A 24,843-nucleotide genomic window follows, 5' to 3' on the forward strand; every position below is an offset into this window, starting at 1 on the left:
TTATTGTGAAAGGTCAAAACGGAAGGGGTAAATATAGTATGGTGTAAGTATATAAACAAAGTATACCATGGTTGTGTGAGCGATATGGGAGCAAAATGGGAGCAAAATGTTCACATTGCTCTGGCCTCAACTTCTCTTCCACAGTTCCGTGTTTTCCTTCACCTCCCCCCTTCTTCTCTGCTGCTTCCTCCCTTTTTTTTTTTCATCCTCATCACCTCAACAACGCGGTCGTGCTGCTTTTGTCCTCCTCTCCTCTGTTGCCTCCAATTTTGTTCTGTTCCCTCTCCTCTCCACCCGTCCTCCCGGCCACCTGCCAACATCTTACCCCAGCTCCGATTGTTAGCCGGCTTCAGCGCCAAGGGCGGATCTACGGGAATCAAAGATGTCAGGACGTGGCAGATCTTTTCAATGCCACAATACACCGAGGGCATTGTGTGACCATGCCAAAATCAATCCGACTTCCATTCATCACCTAACCCTGTCTTTATAGGGCTTTGGAGATGCCCTGTCTGTCTGACGGTCCCCATGTTGGCCTGTAACAGTTTGTCTTAAAGCATTAACATTATTCTCACTGTACCTGTGACTAACAGCCAATAACTCTGAACTCTAATGTACTTCATCAAAGGATTAAAAGGAGTAGGAATCAGTACATCACAAAAACAAAAAGGTAAATGCTTCTGAAGAACATTACAAGTGTGCTGTACTCTCTCATAGCAGCTCTAAAACAGGGCTCATCTTGAAGGCCTCCGATACTTTAAACTGCATGAATTAGCATCGCAGCTAGTTGACCTTTCCTCACTCGTAGCTCGTCTACTCTCGTTTTAAATCTCCGCATCTCCCGACAGAAGAACGCCACGGCTGCACCTTCATAATAAACCACTAATTCTTCAGCTACAAATGTCACTTAAGTATTTAATGATCGATCACTGGCTTATTACCTTCTAACACCAAGGGGAAGCGAGTCAACCGTCTTCTAAAATTGTAATAGTCTTTCTTTCCAACAATCAAACAAGTCTGCCATTACAGACAAAGACATTCTTATGACTTGTACACCTTTTTATACCAGGCGCCATGTTCAAAAGTTTCCCCCCCCAATATGACTTAATCATAAGTATTTAGAGCCGATAATCGGAGGATGACAAAGTCAATGTAATGTTTGAAGTGTATCAGTGTTACAGGAAATGAGTGCACATGGTTACAGCTTGCCTCTGTGAGAAGTCTGCTGAGATCAAGGCCCTACTTGGATAGATTTCGGTGAAGTTCATGGTTTGGGTTCAAATGAACCCTGAAGACAAAATGAGCCGTTGAAATGTTTGGTACACACACACACACACACACACACACACACACACACACACACACACAGGTATGTCATATATACATACAATATGTCACCAAGTGTGTATTCAACAGAAAGATAAATATGTACACACTTTACAATAACAATATTAGTTTTTAAAGACAAACAGAAAAAGGAGCAGGGAGGGTGACTAAGCGTTTGCAAAGAGAAGAACAACTTAATTTTAACCGAAGGGCAGATAAGTGAAGCGTCATTGAGACCCGCTCTCTGTCTAAGAGGTGTGATAAGAAAACGCCTCCGGGTCCTACGGAAGTCAAACGCTTCAGAAACTGACTCCTCACGAATGGTGACGGATACGGGCCATCACGATATCGATCCAAGTAATCGTGATTATGATGTTGGTCGTAGTAGCGCAGCCCTACTGTTTGTTTTTTAATCGATCTGCATGATCTCACAAAAACACTCGGTCGACGCCGGCGATGTGGTCGCCGTGACAACACGCCACGTGCTCCGAGCGGCTCCGGATTTAAAAGTCGGTAAACGGTGCAGCTTGCGTTGTCTGACTGTAAACGAAGGCCCTGCAGTAACATCTGTCACTGAAACAATTCATCAAAATAAACTTCTGATTTTCCACAACACTTCATTCCACTTCCTGTTCACCGGACTCAACCGCTTCCTGCTTTCCAACACGGATGAAGAAGAAATGTTGGCATCATAATTACCGCCCCCCCCCCACACACACACACACACTCAATGATCAACTGCAGCAAAAGAGCCATTTGCTGTATGGAGATCGTTATCATTTGATGCATTAATCTTTGTCTACGTTGCTCCGTCTCCCCTCCCCACTCACATCTGTGGGAGAAGGAATAGGGAAGACAAAGGCCGCACGTCTTTCATACAAGAGAGAGAATTTGAAACTAACCACCTTTAAATGCAGTTGCAACAAAAACAGACTCGGGAACAGTCCGCTGTCTCGTAGTGTTATCTCTCTAACTGTTGTGGAAGATTGAACAGAATGGATGTGGTGTTTTAAAAAGGCTCATTAGCGATCAGGTGATGACAGAAGCTCCTTGAAACTTAACAGATGCACGTCAAGCTCCTTCATGGTTCTCACTACATGCTAACTCTGTGCATGACTCACCACTTCAGTGGTTATGGTAGGACTAGACAAAACAAACATTTGCAGTCGCAGAGCAAATCTCCCTCCACATAAACAACTTCAAGCAGGACTCGGTTCAAATTTGTTTTTCATTCTGTGGTGTAATATATTCTATATTGATTATCCATCCTGCTTACTTGCATGATTACACACCGTTTTCTCAACTTTGAAATCCAAACATGTTGCACCACACAGAATCAGTCCCGATGAGACTTCAGCTTGTTACGTGGCTAAAGATAACGACGCCATGCTACCTGTGAAGTGTGCGGTGCTGGATGCTGCCTGCTGATGGATGATGCAGGACATTGATCGGTGCATCAATGAGGCGATGACGTTGTGTCACCCCAAGGTCCCACAAACCGCTGATGGAGGAATGAGTCTGCATGTTGGAAGCACGCACACATACAGTGGGTACGGAAAGTATTCAGAGCCCCTTTACATTTTTCACTCTTTGTTTCATTGCAGCCATTTGCTAAAATCGAAAAAGTTCATTTTATTTCTCATTAATGTACACTCAGCACCCCATCTTGACAGAAAAAAACAGAAATGTAGAATTTTTTGCAAATTTATTCAAAAAGAAAAACTGAAATATCACATGGTCATAAGTATTCAGACCCTTTGCTGTGACACTCATATTTAACTCACACGCTGTCCATTTCTTCTGATCCTCCTTGAGATGGTTCTACTCCTTCATTGGAGTCCAGCTGTGTTTAAATAAACTGATTGGACTTGATTAGGAAAGGCACACACCTGTCTATATAAGACCTTACAGCTCACAGTGCATGTCAGAGCAAATGAGAAGCATGAGGTCGAAGGAACTGCCCAAGGAGCTCAGAGGCAGAAATGTGGCAAGGCACAGATCTGGCCAAGGTTACAAAAGAATTTCTGCAGCACTCAAGGTTCCTAAGAGCACAGTGGCCTCCATAATCCTTAAATGGAAGAAGTTTGGGACGACCAGAACTCTTCCTAGACCTGGCCGTCCAGCCAAACTGAGCAATCGTGGGAGAAGAGCCTTGGTGAGAGAGGTAAAGAAGAACCCAAAGATCACTGTGGCTGAGCTCCAGAGATGCAGTAGGGAGATGGGAGAAAGTTCCACAAAGTCAACTATCACTGCAGCCCTCCACCAGTCGGGGCTTTATGGCAGAGTGGCCCGACGGAAGCCCCTCCTCAGTGCAAGACATATGAAAGCCCGCATAGAGTTTGCCAAAAAACACATGAAGGACTCCCAGACTATGAGAAATAAGATTCTCTGGTCTCTGATGAGACGAAGATTGAACTTTTTGGCGTTAATTCTAAGCGGTATGTGTGGAGAAAACCAGGCACTGCTCATCACCTGCCCAATACAATCCCAGCAGTGAAACATGGTGGTGGCAGCATCATTGCTATGGGGGTGTTCTTCAGCTGCAGGGACAGGACGACTGGTTGCAATTGAAGGAAAGATGAATGCGGCCAAGTACAGAGATATCCTGGAAGAAAACCTCTTCCGGAGTGCTCAGGACCTCAGACTGGGCCGAAGGTTCACCTTCCAACAAGACAATGACCCGAAGCACACAGCTAAAATAACAAAGGAGTGGCTTCGGAACAACTCTGTGACCATTCTTGACTGGCCCAGCCAGAGCCCTGACCTAAACCCAATTGAGCATCTCTGGAGAGACCTGAAAATGTCTGTCCACCAACGTTCACCATCCAACCTGACGGAACTGGAGAGGATCTGCAAGGAAGAATGGCAGAGGATCCCCAAATCCAGGGGTGAAAAACTTGTTGCATCATTCCCAAGAAGACTCATGGCTGTACTAGCTCAAAAGGGTGCTTCTACTCAATACTGAGCAAAGGGTCTGAATACTTATGACCATGTGATATTTCAGTTTTTCTTTTTGAATAAATTTGCAAAAATTTCTACATTTCTGTTTTTTTTTCTGTCAAGATGGGGTGCTGAGTGTACATTAAGGAGAAATAAAATGAACGTTTTTCAATTTTAGCAAATGGCTGCAATGAAACAAAGAGTGAAAAATTTAAAAGGGCTCTGAATACTTTCCGTACCCACTGTATATAAATACACAAGTACACAAGTTTCATTACATTACATACTGCTTTGAATACATGCTGAGTTCAGGTTAATTTGCACTTTACATGCAGTACACTCTGTTTGTCTCACTTGTTTTCTTTTCAGTGAGGTGTTTTTGCGCTGTGCTATCTTGATGTGTAAATAAGCTTAAACTTAAAAACGTCTTCTAAAACTAACGGAAATCTCTATTTTAGTTTCACTCTAGCGTGAGAACACGGAGAAGGCTAATGATCATAATCCTGAAAATGTTGAAATTGCTGGTTAACCACAAAAGCCTGAAGGCAGCTCAATACACACACACACACACACACACACACACACACACACACACACACACACACACACACACACACACACACACACACACACACACGCACACAATGATCACAAAGACAAAATAATCGCTTCAATTTCACATCTCTCTCTTTCTCTCAGAACAAGATTACATTACAGCGTGGTTTTGATGTCTGCCCGGGAGGTTGAGGTCCAACGGTTCGGGAAAGTTTTTATGATGCACTCCTCGAAAGTTTGGACTCATGCAGATGCTAAATACAAGCTCTCTTTTACCGTGATGACTTTGCAAAGTAATTCACATCACATCACGCTGTCCGTCTGCTCAGAAAAATATTCTGCCCTCCCATCTAAATGGAAATACATCTCAATCACCACAGCTCTTTTCTTCCATTGCATTTCATCTTTTTTTTTTTTTTCCCTCCCGTTGGCTTCATTTTCTTTCCGTCTTCCTCACCGCCGCCGTTACAATGTTTCCTTCAACAAGGCCGAACGGCATCCGTGTCTACTTTCCTCAATAACCATTTGTTCAAAGTGAGCATGAAGAGCTCGCGGACGACTTCTTTTCTGACAGAAAACGGTCAAATCGTGTCAAAGCACAGATTGTTAAGGCAAATGATTTCATGTTGTTCTTAACGTGGCTGCTGCTCGAGAGCGTCAAGAGGCTGCCTGGTAACTTAACAGTTGCTGGTGTGATTCCTGCACCAGGTATGCAGGTCTGGTGGAGCATTAAAGGACTTCAAGTAGCAAAGGTTTTCATGTTATAGTTCTGGAAAAAACCTCAGAAACGGGAATACAACATTATTGAATATTTATCAAATATTGTACTCGCTTATTGTCGAATCTCAGCAAAAAAATGTAATATTTCCGTACTTCCGCCGTTCCATGTGTTCAAAATAGCACACATTGTGCAACAACATGTGTAAATGTTGAAATTTTGGAATCCTCGTCTGAAATCTCTGTACTAAAACCTCTCTAACTTTTGAATGCTTCACTTTATCAAAGTACAAATTTGCAGAGAGACTCTTCACATATTGTGCTATGATGTGGGAGAGGTTTAAAGCTTGGATCTACATCATTTCTAAAAAAAAAATATCCTGAAATTGCTTCTTTTTTTTTTTTAGGCGGAAATAAATGTCAATTTGTGCTGTGTGCCATCTTAATGTACTCTTAACCAGTAACATATATACTGATATTTTACATATCTGAACAAATCTCACAAGTGTTAGGGTTATTTTAATACCAAAACTATTAAAATAGCTCTTACAGTTGCAAAATTATACTCATTTTAGTATGGGTATGCTATTTTCGAGCGGAGGCCTAAAAATAGGTCCAGGGTTTATAGGAGGAGAACTTGACCGGGGTTTCTATCTAAAAACGTTAAAAGACATTTCTCATCTCATCTTGATGTTGAAGTCTCCTTCAGTGGAGCGGCTCCGTATGCAAGAGTGAAGGATTACACCAGGAGCATATACATGACCATAGTTTAATCAGTCCCACACCGACAAATCAGTTTACTTTCCTTTGAATCAAACCTTATATTTTGGAATGTGTACGACCGTAGTTGCTATAATTCAGCTTACAGGGAAAGACTCAGAGTTTGGGCTAATATGTCTTATCATTTATTCTTAAAACTGTGAACATGTTTGCATGCTTGATGTATATACAAATCAATATCTTTTAAACAGGCTCTGGTTTAGTGCTTGCAAGTGACATTTTCCCTCTCCACATGCGCAGGCTGAAGGAAAATGTGTGTTTAGTGTTGTGTGTCAGTCTGGCCTGGATTCACTTTGTCTGAATACAAAAATCTTTTTTTTTTACTGGTGTCCAACACAAACCTCATATCTCCAATTGTCTTTTTTTTCGTTTTTTATTAGCTTAATAATCAAATTTGCATTCTCCTGAAAGAAAAGTGATCATGGCTCGAGTGTAAATTAAGCCTTGTTTTGGCATTTCAAGAGCAAAAAAAAAAAAAAAAAAAATAGTACTAAAGCAGCGGTTGCATTTCTCCGTGCTGAATGTATGAGGTGTGGCCGGTAGTCTGGAGGTTTTACATTCTGGAGTGTTCCGGGGGTGCTGGTGTAATGGGATCATAGAGGTCGGGGCCCTGGGGGGCCCTGCAGGCACGCTCCCTCTGCTTCACCAAACATCCTGGAATACATCCCGCCCGCTAGTTAAATATGACATACTGGCCGAATGACTTATCTACATGTGAGCGCGTTCAAACAACGCACACGTGCACACGCGTAAATATCACCGAGTCACTTGCGAACATATTTTGCATGCATACGCACGCAGAAACACCGTCGCTCTCATTCCAGCGCACCACCGCCCTCTAGATGAGACCGTCGATGCAGTGTAGAAAAAGTAAATATCAAAAACTGTTTTCCATCAGCTGAAGGAACAAATGAGCATTGAATTCTTGATGGCGAACTCTCAGGGTCATCAAGGAAGGAGGAGCTTTCAGGGTCATCAAGGAAGGAGGAGACGTGCCGGATCAAGAAGAATTAACTGAAGTCCAGATTTGACAGGATAAGATAAAAGCTTTATTAATTAGTGTGCCATAAAGATTACGACAAAAGACTAACAAAAAACAATAGAAATATGAACAATAGATTAGATTTGAGGTATTTGGTCATGTAGAAGTACACTGAGGGTGTGGTCACTACACCGGGTCATCAGCAGTAGATGTGGTTTCCAGGTGCAAAAGACGTAAAACTTTCAGAACTTTCCAGCAGAGGTCAGTCAAAAATGATTTTCCGCTTAGTATTAAGCTACTCTTTAAAAGTTCAATTCAAGTCGTATTGTAGTTTATTTCTGAGTGGTACACTGGAATGTGTACTCACATTCATTTAGACGAGGTTACACGTTACATAAGTCACGATCTTCAGAGCGTCGTTTTTGTTGTAATAATGAGATAGAATGTTAAAAGTTGTTATCTTGTTATAACTGGATGAACACATGTTTGAGCTCAGCTAATGACAGAGATTCTGTAACTAGGAAACTATGCAAATCAAAACGTCACCTGAAGCTCATTACAGCATCCGGCCTATTGGTGCGCATGTAAAATGATGACGGGGCGACACGTGGAGCAGAGGGCCCCGTGAGGGCAGGTAAAGAGGAGCTACTTTGATGATTGAATACACACTTCTCGAAGAACTCTAGTTCTTAATACTAGTACAGGAACCACCATGAGACCGATGCCAACACTGAGTACGATATCACAAGAGGATTCCTTATTGTCGTAATAATATCACAACTCACCGCCGTTAAAAGAACATTGTACACGATGAGGAAAAGAAAAGCATTGCTTTACGGTCCTCTACTGTATATTTAAGTCACGTCCCGCTCTGGTTCTATTTCTCCGTCTTTCAACACGGACACCCCTCTTCCATTTCTACCACGCTGCAACAATGCCATTTTCTCTCCCCTTTGCCATTCTCACTCTGCCTTGTTCCAATAAAGTCCTACATGCTTTCTAGCTCGACTAACTTATCTTGTAGCGGATTCAGCGCCCAGGGTCAATTTCCCTCCAAATGAGAGCATTATCTGCGACAAGCTGTCCCTGATATAAGCCAATGCCCCTGCCGGCTTCATTTGTTTCAGGCAGACAAACAGAAGGCTAAAAACTCTCCCTGTGTTTTGTTGCCGCTGCCTGATTGCTCTATCAGACTGTGTTGCTTTTTCTTTTTTTTTCTGTTTGCTGGTCTGAGGCGTCATAAGGAAGAGCCAGCAGAGTGGACGATGCCTCGGCTCACGTCTAAAAGGAGTGAGGGAACGAGGAAGAGAAGGACGAAGGAGGAGTAAAGGGAGCAAAGGAGGAGGAGAGGACAGTAGCATGACGAGGAAATAATGTAGAAAAAAGATTTTAATATATATCTATATCTATATAACTATATATATCTATATCTATATATCTATATCTATATCTATATATCTATATCTATATCTATATATATATATATTAGATTTTTTTCTTTCCAATCAATAAGAATATACTAACCCTGGTATACCGTCTCAAAGAGATATATAAGCAAAGTCCAAATACGTTGGATTTTCCCACAATGCAACTCAATACTATACATTGTCAGAGCCATAGCTTGTAATTCAGGCTTTCCATTTGTTTTGCTTTTTTTGTGAGCCACAGGAATTATTATGTCGACACAATATTTTACAAATAAGTACATGTAATCATAGGATAGTTATTCTAACCACAGTTATTCCATAATCACCGGATGGCGGTTATTTGAGCAGGTGCAGCAGTGTGTTTGGCAGCTCCAGGCAGAGTGATGCTGGAGGTTTGTTTTTTTGCTTCCACACAGTTTTCCTATTAGACAATTCACATGGAGCTACTTGGATGGAAACGTGTTGTTATAAGAGAGCAGTGTGTGTCCTGTTGGAGTTACCTCACGGTACGAGTGAAGAGAGAGAGAGAGAGAGAGAGAGAGAGAGAGAGAGAGAGAGAGAGAGAGAGAGAGAGAGAGAGAGAAAGACAGACGGTGGATGCACTGAGCAGTCAGGTTGTGGTGGAGCGTTGAAGAATTCAGCATTAAACTGTTTATCACAATGATTCGTGTGACAATGGATCCTCAACCAGAATGTGATGACTGACGGCCCTGACTAAAACCTGAGACGAGCAACAAATACCCAGATCCAAAGAGTGAAAGCATCACTTCTTGTGCTTGATGATTGTTGGGGGGGGGGGGAGGTGTGAATGCAGGGACAGATGGCAGAGAGTGACTTGTGGTTTTGACTTTAGGATTATTGGTCTCAGTCTGAGCTTTAGCCTGCTGGGAGGCTGTGAACACTAAAACCCTCTCATCACCCTCCTGTTACCCCGGCGGAAAAACGTAACCGCGAATAAACAACGGGTGATTTATTTTCAACTTGTTTTCGCCACGGAACGATTCTGAAAAAGTAAAAGATCATGCGCATGATAAAAGTTAATATTCAACCAAGCGAGTTGAAGCGAGGGTCTCCCCCAAAAATGTGTAATATTCTTCTGAAAACAAAACCCTAAGTACCCAAACAAAAAAGCAATCTATTTATTAGAATAGCAGAATTATTGCTTCATTACACTAAACAAGCCGAAAGAAAACAAATAGACACAAAGGTGAGGGAGGGGCCAGAGAGAGAGCGTCTTATGTATCGTATTTAAATAGCTCCAGGCTCAGAGTGACAGTCCATTACTCCTCAGGATTAGCGATATTGGTATAAGAATATAGATTTAATCACCTCAGTCAACTCAGTTAATTAGTTCAAACACACGTCGCGGAACACCGACGACAGGAAAGACAGACACTGAACAAATATCAACAGTGACCAGTTCACTCCCCGTCACACCGACATCATCCCAATCACAATACAGTTCACTTGTATATGTGCACGCACACACACACACACACACACACACACACACACACACACACACACACACACACACACACACACACACAAACGCAAGCGCACACACACACACACACACACACACACACACACACACACACACTATGAGGCAAAGGAGAGAGACAGAGATGGATGGAGAAAGTAGGCAGAAAAAAAGATTAAAAATGGGGTAAAAATTCTGTGGAATTTTAACATCGATAAATCACAATTAGACTATTATTAGTATGAAATTAACGACTGCTGTCAGTGTTTCCAAAAATGTTCTGCTTGAGACCGCTCAACACGGAGCAATGTGGGAACGCAGTCTCTCGTCAACTATTTCATTCTAATCCTTTCTTGAGACGTGGTTCAGCTCGACAGTATTTCACCCACACTATTGAAATGAAGGAGATGTTTTGAGTCCTGATGACTAGTTTGCTGACCATGATGAGAACCTCTCTGACCAGACCCGCCAGCCTCGGTCCTTCTCCGGTCTGCGCCAGTTTACCGAGGCTAAGCGACCCGGGTGGAGCGGCTCCACTGACTGGCAATGAACCCTCACGTCCAGCCCGGTACTGTGCCGGGCCCCGCGAGGTGGCGGCCCCGTGCCATTACATCAGGTAGAGCATGACGGGCCTTAATGCGTGCCAAGACGCTCGCTGGCAAGCTTCCCTTCCTCCCGGCTTCACTTCAGGAGAGGGCCCTGGTCTCTAATCCCAGGTCACGGGGGCTTTTTGTCCAAATCGCCATTCAATAAAAGGTATTGTAATGTCTCTTGGTCGGACCTCACCCTGAGAGAGAGAGAGAGAGAGAGAGAGAGAGAGAGAGAGAGAGAGAGAGAGAGAGAGAGAGAGAGAGAGAGAGAGAGAGAGAGAGAGAGAGAGAGAGAGACGGAGGTATTCCTGGCACGTCCGACTGGGAGGAAACCACAGAGCGGACCCAGAACAAGATGGAGGGATTACAAATCCCATCTGGCCCGGGGATGCCTCGGGATCTCCGATGAAGAGCCGGAGGATGTGGAGGAGGAAAAGGACTTACGGGCTGCTTTGCTTAGCCTGTTGCTACCATGACCTGGATAAGCTGCGGAAAATGAATAGAAGGATGGACGGCTAAATGGATCAAATGCTGAAAGTGCATAAAGCTGCAGTTCCTTTTGTGATATGCTGGCTCTAAAACAACGGAGTCCCATGGAGTCTAGAAAACAACATCATCTCTCCTGATCTAACGTTTTAAATCTTCATTACACGCATCTCCACACAATCGCTTGTTCACTTGTGTTTTGGTAAAAAAAGTTATTGTTCCTAATAGGAACCTTTAGCAGTGATATTTAATGTCAAAACATGCAAAGAGCTTTACAAAAAAAGTGTTTGAAATAGTAAAAAAGGAATGTAAAGGTTGTAGGAGGACTAACGAGCATTTTGACAGAAAAAAAATCCAAATGCCACGAACGGCAAAGTTATCATCTTTGTGGAGGATTAATAAAGAGTGGAAAGGGAGGATCATGACAAAAGCAAGGACAAGAAGAGATGGAAGAAAAGAGAAATGATGGGAGAGAGAACAAGTGTAAAGGAGAAAGAGAAAGGAGGAAGAAAGATGAAGGAATAACAGATGATTGTGCTCAAAAGGAGGGTGAGACAGCAAAAAGCACGGGGGAGAAAATCATGTGGCAGGGAGAGGACAAAGGGAAGTGGGGAGCCATAGAAAGTGCGTGAAGGAAGAGGGGAGGAAGGATGGAGGAAAAGAGTAATAAAAAGATGAGGCAGCAGAAAATGGAAGGCAGGGAGGGAGGGGGGGCTGAATGGATGGGGTGTAAAAAAAAAAAAAAAAGGTGAAGAAGCAGAAAAGAGGAGGGAAAGGATTAGAGGGAAATGGAGTGAACGGGGCTGGAGGGCGACATGACAGAGAAAATAGCAGACAAGAAAAAATATTTGGGAAAACTAGATGAAGACAGCGAGTGAGTGAAGATGGACAGAAGAGGAGGGAGGGAGGGAGGGAGACAGAAAGAGACGACGACGGATGTGTCTGAGAGAGAATATAAAGGAGCATTACAGATCTAAAAAGAGGAACGACACCGACTGTGTGAGAGACGGGGTCAGTGAACGAGAGAAGGACAGAGAGGTAAAAAAAGAAAGAGAGAAAGAGGAAGACGAGCATACGGGAGGAGAGAAACAGAGACTGATGGTGTGTGAGAGGGGGGGGGGGGGGGGGGGGAGGGAGAGTAAGGTATATTGCAGGACTAAGTGGCCAGAGCGCAGTCTGCCAAATATAAAAATCAATAGACACTATCTCAGTCCGACCCCCTACTGCTGAATCCATCAAAAAAATTTAACGATCCCTCAGTAAAAGATGCAGCAAGGCAGCACACACAACCTGGGGGAGTGTGTGTGTGTGTGTGTGTGTGTGTGTGTGTGTGTGTGTGTGTGTGTGTGTGTGTGTGTGTGTGTGTGTGTGTGTGTGTGCTTTAAGGACAATATACTGTATGTTTGCATGTGTACACTGAAACAGAGAGGTGTGTGTGTGAATCCGTTTGTTAGCCTCACTGTCAACATGACAGGGCTATGTATCTGAAAGTGTGAGTGTGTGTGTGTGTGTGTGTGTGTGTGTGTGTGTGTGTGTGTGTGTGTGTGTGTGCGCGTGTGTGTAAGCTGACAGGCGGTTTATGCCAGAAGTCATTTCCAGGTACATAAGCTAAAATGTTGCCGCCATTTTATGGACTTGCAGTTGTGTTGATGTTGTCAAGGTCTCTTAGTCCGCCTGAAACACACACACACACACACACACACACACACACACACACACACACACACGGCCTCTTGGCTGCTGCACACTAACTTTTGAGAGTGAATATGCAGACAGGGAGAGAGGACGTGTGGGCGGACATGAGACAGACAGAAAACATGAAAGGTGGTTAAGGATGGAAGGACACCTGGGGGGGGGGGGGGGGAATAAAAGGGGAGAGGATGCAGGACACTGGGGAAAGGAGGAGAAGCGAAGCGGGTGGAGTGTCAAAGAGAAAAGTTAGCTGGTGGGGTGAATAAGACGGATGGAGGGAGGGACATGGGAGGACGAGAGACACGGGGAGAGAGGAGTGTAAATTTGCATAGGGGTGAAATTGAAGTAGCTTTGAAAGGCAATTCAGCTAAATCAATTTGAAGTCCTCTATTGAAGGACTAGGGGGTATCTAAATAACTCAGGCAATCTTAGAGGTCCACACACACACACACACACACACACACACACACACACACACACACACACACACATTTCATCCAAGGCAGCATTAACGTGCACACCCTCCCCCACAGATGCACGTTAGCACATTAGTCTCTAAACTTGTTGGAACATTCAAAAGAACACGTCCAATTTAGTGTGCACACACACACACACACACACACACACACACACACACACACACACACACACACACACACACACACACACACACACGCCAGTAAGCACACACATGAACACCAGAGAGCCGTCATGTGGTTTGAAGAAGCAGGATGTGTCTGCAGCTAACTAACATTAACGCATATTTAATGATGGTAATAACGCAAATCGGTGAGTTCACTACCTTTATTCAATCACAGTTGGGCTTTATTCTATTTTTTAATTGTTTCATCGATGTCCATTACGTCATTATCGTTCCCTCTATGAAGCTCCCCTTTGTCTACTATTTGATATAAAGGTATATTTTTATTAAGCATATTAATCACTGGATTCTTCTGGAGGAAGAAGAACCACTATGTGAGCAAACATCTAAAATCAGGCAATTTCCTATAGATGAGGTTCTTCAAGTAATGATTTTTTTAAATCACTTCATTATTGGACAGTGACCCAAACGTCTCCTCAAAAGAAAGGGTTGGCTGACGTCATCATTTGCCAACAATATTTCTTGTAGGTCCGCCCCCCTGTTCTAATACAACTCCTATGATTCCATCTTGTTCTTAATGACTTATATTATGTTTTTTTATTGTGAAGCACTTTGTAACACTTGTTTTTGAAACGTAAAACATATATATATTAATTAATCCGTCGCTTAGGTCTTAGTTGATTCAGATTTCTTTAGATTTTGTCATTTGTTGTGCTTTTTTTCCTGCTGAATGACTTATTTCCAAGAAACGTATGAACACATCCCTGGTAAACGCAAGATATCAAAGTGTCAAAACGCTCTTTGAAAAAGAAGCCGCAGCTGATGGGAGTTATTTTAAGTTACACACCTATCTACGTTACAATGTAACCGAATGGTGCAGTACATGACGGACCCGTGAACCTCAAACAGGATCTTTTCCTGACCTAGCTGTGACGACCCCTCCCTTCCACTAGAGGTCTGTGTCCTCTTTGCTGTCTCTTTGTCTTTCAGGATGTTAATCGGCCACTGATGAAGCAACACCTGAACACGCCTCCTTTGGTCCCAGCTATGAAGGCTCCTCCTCTTCTTTGGTTGGCTCCTCCTCTTCTTTGCTGCTGCTGCTGCTGCTTTCTTTTGATCGTTAGTTTAGTTTGCTTATTTGTTCTTTCTGGTTAAAATGACTTGATGGTGAACAGGAAGAGCCGCTCTGCATGCCAGGAATATCTCTGGATCTCTATCAGATCTACCTGCTGACCAGAACCCTCCTCTGCCTGCCACAGATACAGATGTTCTGAAATGTTCTACTCAGATGTTTCCCTATGACTGCATGAAGGATTCCGTCTCTTCCAAATGTCCCCCTTTGTAATGTTTCACACGAGGAAGTATTTAGTCCCTCGTCTTCTTGTACCGATTGGTTAAACTTATTGCTCTTCTAGTATTTATTGAATTATGAATACATATTCATATAATCATGAATATATATTTGTTTCATTAAACCGAGCCACTTATTCGAGTCTATAAATATTTCATGTCAAATCTGTGCACCAGTTCCACCGAACGCGTCTGTGTTTGCCGTTGAAGTGATTCCGATTGGCTGATGAGTTGTGGGAATTAGCGGCATCAAAACTACAACAATTTTCATTAAGCCGTCCTCACATCACAAGCATGATCGTCTTTTACATTCATTTTAATATCACCAGCATCATTTGATTGTCAGTCAGTCCCCCGGGAGAATAAATCATCCAATTTACGCCAAGCTAATGGGCGGGATTTTAATGAGAGCTGCCAGCGTCCCTCTCTGTGTTATTCCAACAGCTATTCATCTTTTCTTTTCTTTTCTACCAACACTCGTTTTGTTCTGCTGATTGCTATTCCACAGGGGCTATTCTACTCACTTACCCGCACACAAAGAAACACTCATATACTGTACAGCCACCACCCCACACACACACACACACACACACACACACACACACACACACACAGACTGTTCATCATCAAAGCGATGCTATGTCAGATTAGTACTGAGGAATGAGAGCTGTGGGACTAGAGGATATAATGGGCTGAGGTTGTAAACAGTGGGACTTCATGTCACTGTATCATACAACATCCGCTGCAAGCAATCTCAGCAGGAATCAATTAGGAATACTTAAGTAGGTAATAATCTGTGATCCTTTCACATAAATACGCTCATTTACAAAACATAAATTAACAGATATTCAGCCAATACCACATGTCACAATGACTGTTATTCATAGTAACCACGGGAACTGAAAAGTTAGCATGAGCACCGACGACTGCCGAGGTGTAATCGGCTCGTTGAGATGCTTTTCATACACCGGTGTTGACTATTTGTGTTTGTTCTGCTGCATCTGCTGCATCTGCCAGTTCCTACCAACGTCATTCATTCATGCATCGCATCCTTCAAAATCTGCTTTAGTCGAAAATTGCACACCACAGCGCTGGTCGGTACAGCGGTTTATCCGCTATACCACTTTTGATTTCTCGTACAGTGTTTGTGTTTCTTATACACCTCTGAACCTGAGCATGCTGGGTAATGCTACAGCTGCTAGCTAGTAGCACAGCGGTCTGTAGAGAGCTTGGGTAAAAAAAAAAAACAGAAAAGAGATGTGGAGGATGAAGAAAGAGAGACCGGCGAGAACAGCTGTGTCTGCTGTTTGGAAGTTCTTTTGTTTTTTTTAAAAACCTGAGGTAGCCACTGTTGCTAACACTAGCGATGTCCGTTACCTCAGTACAACACATGCTGGAAGACGCAGGGTGCGATCGGGGATCACAAGGTACAGCCATGAGGCTGTGGTGCTCTACTTGTGACCGACGGTCTCAGCTCAGCGCAGAACATTCTGACAGTATGAGGTCGACATCCACCGTTTACAGATTTCATCATAATTAAGCTGAATAGCTGGCTTTGAGAGTTTGTTTAACATCCTCAGTATGAGTTGACTGAGCTCATCCTGTTCAACATTCACACACACACACACACACACACACACACACACCTGTACTGCTATGACCTGTGCACATAGATAAGATGTCGTACGGTAGTTTAAAATGTGGTGTCATTAAAAGGCGTCTGGCTCGATAAGAAACAGACGAGATTTATAAAAGAAACTTGTTTTGGTCTTGCAGCAGAAAGACAGCATTTTGTAAATCCACAAACCACGACACCAACATAACCTATCCGCGGTTGACAATAGATGCAGTGTTGATGTTGTTGATGGGATGCCGTTGGCTGGATGAGGCCATCATCGTCATCAGGAGGGGGAAGCGGCTCCTAACTGAGGCGATGAAGGGTAAGTGAACCAGAGCGGAGCCGCCTCTTACATTTTAAACAGACAGAACGATAATAGAGCAGGTTAGCATATGAATCACAGGAGCCAACTTTCATCTGTGCTTAGCATTAGAATATTGATTATCAAACTGTTGCCATTGAAGCAAAACTAGGAGGTATGGATCACTGATTAGTGTTCAATGACACCAGATCAGTGGCTCGAGGACAGCGCAGCTATACGGCGCAAAAAGTCCACCAGGTTATGAAAAGTTATGGCGCACCTTTAAGATGTTGGCAGCCAAATACGGCGGCTGCATTGATTTTGTACATCTCGGTTTTGATTTAAACTTTCATCCGAGGCTGTGTTGAGCCAGTGAAGCAGCTGAACACAGTGGCCCACTTAAGTGCACAGTCAGTGCTACGGTAAGCAGTGTGACACAGTCTCTTCCTCTCCCAGCCAGCGTCTCATTACGACCCTGACAGATGCAGCATTTAAAACGCTTCGCCGATTGTTCGGGACCCGGTGCATGGGCGTGTGTGCGTGTGTGTGTGTGTGTGTGTGTGTGTGTGTGTGTGTGTGTGTGTGTGTGTGTGTGTGTGTGTGTGTGTGTGTGTGTGAGAGCCCTTCCAGATGACTTAAAATAATTCGACAAACTGCCTCCCTATATTTCCAAGAATGTGATGACAACTGCTACCATCGACTCTCTCCCCGTCCCTCTGCTTTGGACCTAAGTTATGTCTCTTTGTCTCTGCTCATACATAAACACACACACACTGGATACCAGTAAATCTAACTAATCCGCCTCAGCAGCATTTCATTACAGCGCTGACACACAGGGTAAGTGTGTGTGTGTGTGTGTGTGTGTGTGTGTGTGTGTGTGTGTGTGTGTGTGTGTGTGTGTGCTCTTCTGTCTGTTGTATATTGATGTTTGTCTGTTCCACGCATGTGTGAATGTGTATGTTTGCATCTTCCAACCTTGTGTGATTTCAGTATATGTCTAGCATGTCCCCTTGTGTGTTTGTGTGTGTGTGTGTGTGTGTGTGTGTGTGTGTGTGTGTGTAGGTGTGTAGGTGTGTAGGTGTGTGTGTGTGTGTGTGTGTGTGTGTGTGTGTGTGTGTGTTTCCTGCCCTGCTTCCTGGCCTCTGTTAAAGGGGATATGTACTACCAGCTTTTAAATTAGTCAGGCATCACTGCAGGCATAATACACACACACACACACACACACACACACACACACACACACACACACACACACACACACACACACACACACACACACACACAGTGAGCACTGGTGAATAACAATAGAGACAGGGAAAATGCTTGCCTCTCCAAATGGTTAGAGGGGCGATGAGAAGCAGGGGGGGGGGGGGAGAGAAACGTGTGACGATGACAACATGAGAGGAAACGGGAGAGCGATATTTCAAATGAATAAAATCATTAAGAAAAATAGTTTGACATCCACATTTGATCGTGGATTAGTTGGGTCTATTTCTTCAGCTTGTGAAGCTCAATGAACTGCAGGAAATGCCTCCTTCATTTCTGGAGAAAACATTTGGAAGGTGGAGGAAGCAGAGAAAGGTGCTTATTTGAGGCACATCTGATCAAATATCATCCTCTTTATTTGTAGAGGAATCGTAGCTCAAAGTAAAAGCATTATCAAAGAAGTTTTATTTCATTTATCTGATTAACTATTGGTCAATGGAAGTAATCATCGACAGATTAATCGATTATCCAAATAGTCGTCAGTTGCAGCCTTGGTTGGCTTTTTGGTTCTCTTGTCCTCCATTTACTCCTCTTCATCTCTTTCTTCCTCACTCTCTCTTTCTCCTACCCTTGACTCCTTCACAGTGAAGCTGTGTGATGCTCTCCCTCCCTGCCTCATCCCTTATAATGAAGTTTTATGTTTTTTTCCATATAAATTTTAAGTCACAGAGTCACAGGTGTGTGTGTGTGTGTGTGTGTGTGTGTGTGTGTGTGTGTGTGTGTGCTTGCGCATGCATGCCTGTCTTGTCGATTGGATTATACTGTAGTGGGCCCCTATTTTTAGTGCAGCACACAGGGAGGATGGAGAGTTCAGCAATCCAAACATCGGTCTTGATATCGCCGTGCAGTCACCTTGAAATCAGATAATCCGGCAGAGGAAAAATGGGAATACTTCCTCTTTCATTACTTCTGTCTGTCTTTTATTATAGGTTCCCAAAAGAGTGAGAGGCATAGTGACACAGGACGGGGCCCCGTCACTGACATGATATAGCCTTTTTAGGATTACAATTAAATATATTAAAATGCATATTATAGTTGCTACTATCTACAGTGTCTGAATCATTTGGTGCTTTAAGTCCTTTGACTTCTACACCACAGCTCCAGTCCAGACGTCCCATTGCTCAGCCCCCCCCCCCGGTGCTCTTCTCTTGAGCCACAGCTATCTTCAGGCTCACTCTGCTGCTGGACGGCTGTGCCTTTCATCTTTCCCTGAATGCCCCAAAAAGCTGAGAGCTGGGGGCATTGGACTGCCACTGCCGCCACCCCCCCCCCCCCCCCCCCCCCCCTGCAACTTCTATGGGCAACCCTGCACTCCAGGTTGCTTCCAGACCTTTAATTGAACAATCCAGCATGTCGCAAAAGACTGCTTTCAATGTGACGGCGACCTTCCCAAGGCGCTCCCAGCTCCTGCGGGACAACATGCCTGGCGGATGCAGGCGGTGGTTTTCTTAAAAGGAACATATGCTGAAGGACTTTCATTTGTTCATCTGCAGCCCTCTGCAGAGGACAGGCTCCCTACAGACCAAAGGGTTTCAAAGACTGAAAACGTGGGTCCCTCTTCGGACAAAATCAAGACCACCGGGCCGGACTTATCCTGCCACCATCTGCAGCTCCTCTCTCCTCCAGCCCAGAGGCAGCCCATGTGCTCCAGGGTTAGAACATTTAGCTCATGTTCCCGTCTCGTCCTCGAGTGAGGAGGCGATGTTTGATCGGATTCAGATTCACACGGTCCAGCCCAAATCCCCCTCGTCGACATGAAGGAACCCATGGCATCGCGCCGCTGCTCTGGACTCTGCAGAGAGAGCCTGCTTCTCCTTCCCTTTAGTGGAAATAGAGTAGGAAGATTCTGCCGGCGCTAAATCGTCTTCCACTTTCTCATTTCTTGTGCTCGTCTTTATTTCAGACTTGTGAACCTTCAAATCAATCAGCTGACATGCAACTCTTTACTGTCATCTTGAACTTACAAGACTCTGGGTGGCAGTTTGTGTTTCGGCAGACTCGGCCATCTTCCTCTGCGAGGCTCGCCAGACATTTGTCCAGAGAAGGACAATTGTTGCTGGAGGTGCTGCAGGTGATTCACACTTTGTGTATATACAATTACAGTACTAAAATTCAGTATTGATTCATCAGCAAATGTGTAAAGAACTGAGAATGCGATCCGGAGTGAGAAATAGATATAAGGGTCCAAAATATATGAAACATGAAAAAAAAAAAAGCAAGCTTTTGAGAAAGAGGAAGGAGAGAGTCCATCGTAGAGCGAGAGGTAGAGTGAATTATTATGGCAGGCAGAGAAGATCACAGACTCCAGACACCCTCAGGACATTTACCCAACACACACACACACACACACACACACACACACACACACACACACACACACACACACACACACACACACACACACACACACACACAGATGGAAGGCGAGGGTGTTTAGTGTGGATGTCTGTATGCGTTTGCTCTGAAAGCTCTGCTCTGAGGGTGTGTACCATGCTGTGTGAGTGTGTAAAGGTGTGTGTGTGTGTGTACCTGCTGTGTTGGTGAGTGTGTAAAGGTGGTTGTGTTCTCGTGTGGACTTGTGTTCTCGTGTGGACTTGTGAATCGTCATCAGTCTCAGCCCAAGAACTGTTCCAATTCAAGAGTCTGCATCGAGCCAAGCACGCTCCAAACGCCCGGATGTGGCTCCGCCCATTTTACCGGGGATGCATCGGAGGTGACTTGTGTGGACTTGGGACAGCCAAATATCCCAGAATGCATTTTGCTCCAGTATAACCAGTAAACCAGTATAACTAGTGAACCACCTGAGCAATGCATGCCACTAGTTTCTCCACACAGGAGGCGTCTTGAAGCTCGTCATTACCAACAAAGGCTTTTCTACGAAGTATTAAACGCATTTCAGAATTCTTTTTCCCTGAGAAACTTCATTTCTGAACGTATTCATTTGGTTTTCTTTGTAAGTATGGATTACTTGTGTTGTTGCCGACATCTGGTGAAAGCTTCACGTCAATAGCACCTTTAGAAATATATTTACCGAGAACAATGGTGACGTGTTCAATACTTATTTTACCCGCTGTATACATATATGTATATATACACATATATAAACTAAATATGACAACCCTGCTTTTTTCGTTTTCATTTAACACATTCATTAATTAACGGCGACAATTATTTTATCGCGCGTTAACGCCGTTTTTTTTTTTTTTTGAACAGATGGAATGAATAAAGGACTAGTAGATATTACCTGTCAGTAAAATACACATCTGCAAATGTGGTATATGTTTCACCAAGTGTTCAGATTTTAAGCTGGTTTGAGGCTGAAAGGACTATTGAAAGAAAACAAAAGAAGTTCATCATTTACTCATTCATACATCCGTCTTTCCTTTTAGGGAACGAGGGAGCGAGCGCTTTGTACTTACTCAGTTTGAAGGTAAATCAAACTACTTTGCCTTAAAATAGGATCCTGTTATTGTTTTAAATGACTCATTCATGAGTGAGCTCACTGCTCTCATGTCACGCTGCATAATGTTCAAAACCAGCAGAGCACTTGACACCTACGACATCGGGCTGAGCAGCGTGCACGCAACAAAAGTGCACGTTCTTTTTTTGTTGTTGAACGTTGAACCTGCACAGACCTTTTTAAGACCAGCAGGATGTTCATCACTTCATATGCACACGGTCATACAGCAGCGCAGGAGCAGCTGATTAGGCATGTTTCCACTTTTGATAAGGACACAGAAATAATAGCCCTGAACAACACACACACACACACACACACACACACACACACACACACACACAAAAGACAAATCCACACGCATGAGCTTAAACTAAATTAGCAGGCTAACAACAGTAAGAGTTCTCCAATCAGGAAAACAAAACACACAGCATCCAGCAGGACATTGGAGTTTCAATCAGTCTTCTCTATGAATACAGAGAACAACAATGAAGCAACAGAGACACTAGAGGTGGAAAAGCAAAGAGATTTTTTAATATGCCTTAATATATAAGAAATTGGAAAAAATAAGAATATATCATAACATGCTTTATGCTTAATTGAGGTGGTAAAGTAGCACATGAAAAAATGTGTTGATCAGACTTATTTTTGGAAGCGACCTTAATGACACAGCTCACGGTGCGTCTGCTTATTTAATTGCCGACTAAGCATTGTTTTGCATGCTTCCGCTCCACCAGAGACACCCTCAGGTTTGATTACAGACGGATGTCAAACCCCAGTGATTCATAAAAACATCAGCGGGAACAAGCAAATCAGAAGGAACATGGAAGTGGTAGAAGGCACGTCGCATCAACTGCCTCAGTGTGAGTTAAATGATCCATCAGAGGTACATGTGCTGGTGCTCAGTGAAATGTGAATCCTATCAAGTCAGTTAGTTCATGTATACGTACACTGATCAACGCTTGTCATTGACATTTCTTAAAACCAGGGATGAAATGGTACTACAGTGAGAGTAAAATGACTACAGCTCAGAAACAAACACTTGTGTGTAGGATTTAAGGGAATCTATGAGCAGAAAAGGAAGAATTGTTGTGTCTACAATACAGCATTTGAGGCAACAATGGAGGCATTTCTGGCATCAGTATCAGAACAAATCTAAAAGACACAGCCTCATGAGAGTATGGGGGGAGAGGGAGAGGGAGGACAGCGGGTGAGAATGGGTGTGAAAATAAAACAACATTTACAGAAAGACGAACAGAGATGAGGCGGGGGGGGGGGGGGAGACACAGAGAGCAACAAATTAGCAGGAAGGACTTCAAGTGTTAAATTAATATTGTTTCCAAATGTCAAGGGAACTAATGTGACGGGGGACAAGCCTCTGTAACATCACAACCAGTCGATGGAAGTATTTTTTTTGGAACTGAAGTTGGAGTGAGAGTGTGTGTGTGTGTGTGTGTGTGTGTGTGTGTGTGTGTGTGTGTGTGTGTGTGTGTGTGTGTGTGTGTGTGTGTGTGTGTGCAGTTGGACATTAAAGCAGGGGTCACTAATAGCATGCATGAGCTAACGTCAAATCACAAATTGTCTCATGAATTTGATTTGAAGGGCTTTTATTTTGAAATGCTTCATCAGAATGTCCTGGTTCTCTCTGAGTGACACCTTGAGGTGGTCTGCTAACAACCTGAGGTGAAATGATTTTGTAACTATGCACCGTTTCCTCCAAACATCAAATCTGAAATTAGACAAACTGTCTCATGAATGAGATTTTGCTACTTATATTATAGTAAGTTATAGTTATAGTAAGCATGTGAACTAGGACCAAATGTTGCATTTTGTTTTACAGGTGATCAAAGCATTTCACAAGCCACAGAGATGCCCGAGCTTCTAGAGCCACAACACAATTTCAGTAAAAAAAATCTTTACTGATGTTGTAAAGTATTTCAACAGCCGGAGTCCGAGTTTAAATTAGTGGTTAATGTTCATTTAAAAAGCAGAGGAATTCACTGTCCGTTTCTATAACGTAGAGCGTTTGATTAACAGGACGTGTTAAGGTGGGACACAGCCAACACTAGTTCGACGCCTAAAACAACAAGTTCAGGGCACAAAAGTCCCAGGATGCATTTCTCGATGAGGGAACATCTGCGTTGTTTACCAGGTACATTTTGTTTTCCCATGACATCTGGCGGCGTCTGTCATCGAGCGGAGCATTAGCAGTAGGGTTATTAACGGCGATGGTGTGGCTCTGAATTTCAGACTTTCACTTTATTTTGTTGCACTGGAGCTTAGAGCATAAAGCCAAGCAGTGCACTGGTAGAAAATGTGCATGCTACATACAACTAAAGACCTGCTGATGAGGGCACATCAGCCTGTGTTTAGGCACGGTCACACCAAACCATTCTTTTCATTATAGTAAATAGGAGGCAGGCAAAGACAGAAAGCGGTCATGATAGAAACGCTCTCTAGAGCTGTACACCAGTAGATTAAGGGTCAATTCTCCGCACCGTGAATATGACATGTCATTGATATTATATTGTACATCACTTTAGATTCAACAGTGTCAGCAAAATGAGTCAAATGTAAAAATGAAAAAGATGGACTGCCTTGTATTGTTGAAATTTAACGGTGGTTTCAGATGGGCCCCGGTGGTCTCATCGGCCCTCAGGCTGCGAGACACAGAGGAGTCGTGAAAAAGAAGAACATCACACACACACACACACACACACACACACACACACACACACACACACACACACACACACACACACACACACACACACACACACACACACACACACACACACACACACACACACACACCAAGAAGAAGTGAAACATTGTAAAAGAGAGGAATAATCATAAGGGAAGCAACTGATATGAGATTTATTGAAGCTGTTCTAATTTTTTTTATGATTTCTTGTAGTACCGAGTATTAAAACGGGCTCCGGTGTTAAATTATTAAAGACAATAATATTGATAAGCTCTGACCTGACAGGTCATTTTATCACTACTTCTTAACTCTCTGGAGTAATTCTTTATCACGCTGCAGACACACACACACACACACACACACACACACACACACACACACACACACACACACACACACCCAACAAGCTGAAGCTAGAGGTGTCTGTGTGTATTCTAACTGTTTGAGTCTTGTGAAGTTAATGCAGGGGATCACATCAGAGGACAGGATGAATGACTGACACCGTCTGTGGTCTTTACTATTAAAAATGTCTCTAATGAATATCATTGATTTTATTGTCAGTTTAGTCACT

The 24,843-nt window shown here is 43.4% G+C and overlaps 1 protein-coding gene across 1 annotated transcript in view; it reads right to left on the reverse strand.

The window, feature by feature from the left end:
• The window catches only part of jak2b (Janus kinase 2b), a 216,948-nt gene that overhangs the window by 157,034 nt on the left and 35,071 nt on the right, over positions 1-24,843 (reverse strand). The gene's annotated exons all lie outside the window — the stretch shown is intronic.

The sequence above is a fragment of the Cebidichthys violaceus genome, unplaced genomic scaffold (assembly GCF_023349555.1).
Source record: "Cebidichthys violaceus isolate CVI_PGR_0920_01 unplaced genomic scaffold, fCebVio1.0.p SCAF_26, whole genome shotgun sequence".
Taxonomy (NCBI): domain Eukaryota; kingdom Metazoa; phylum Chordata; class Actinopteri; order Perciformes; family Stichaeidae; genus Cebidichthys; species Cebidichthys violaceus.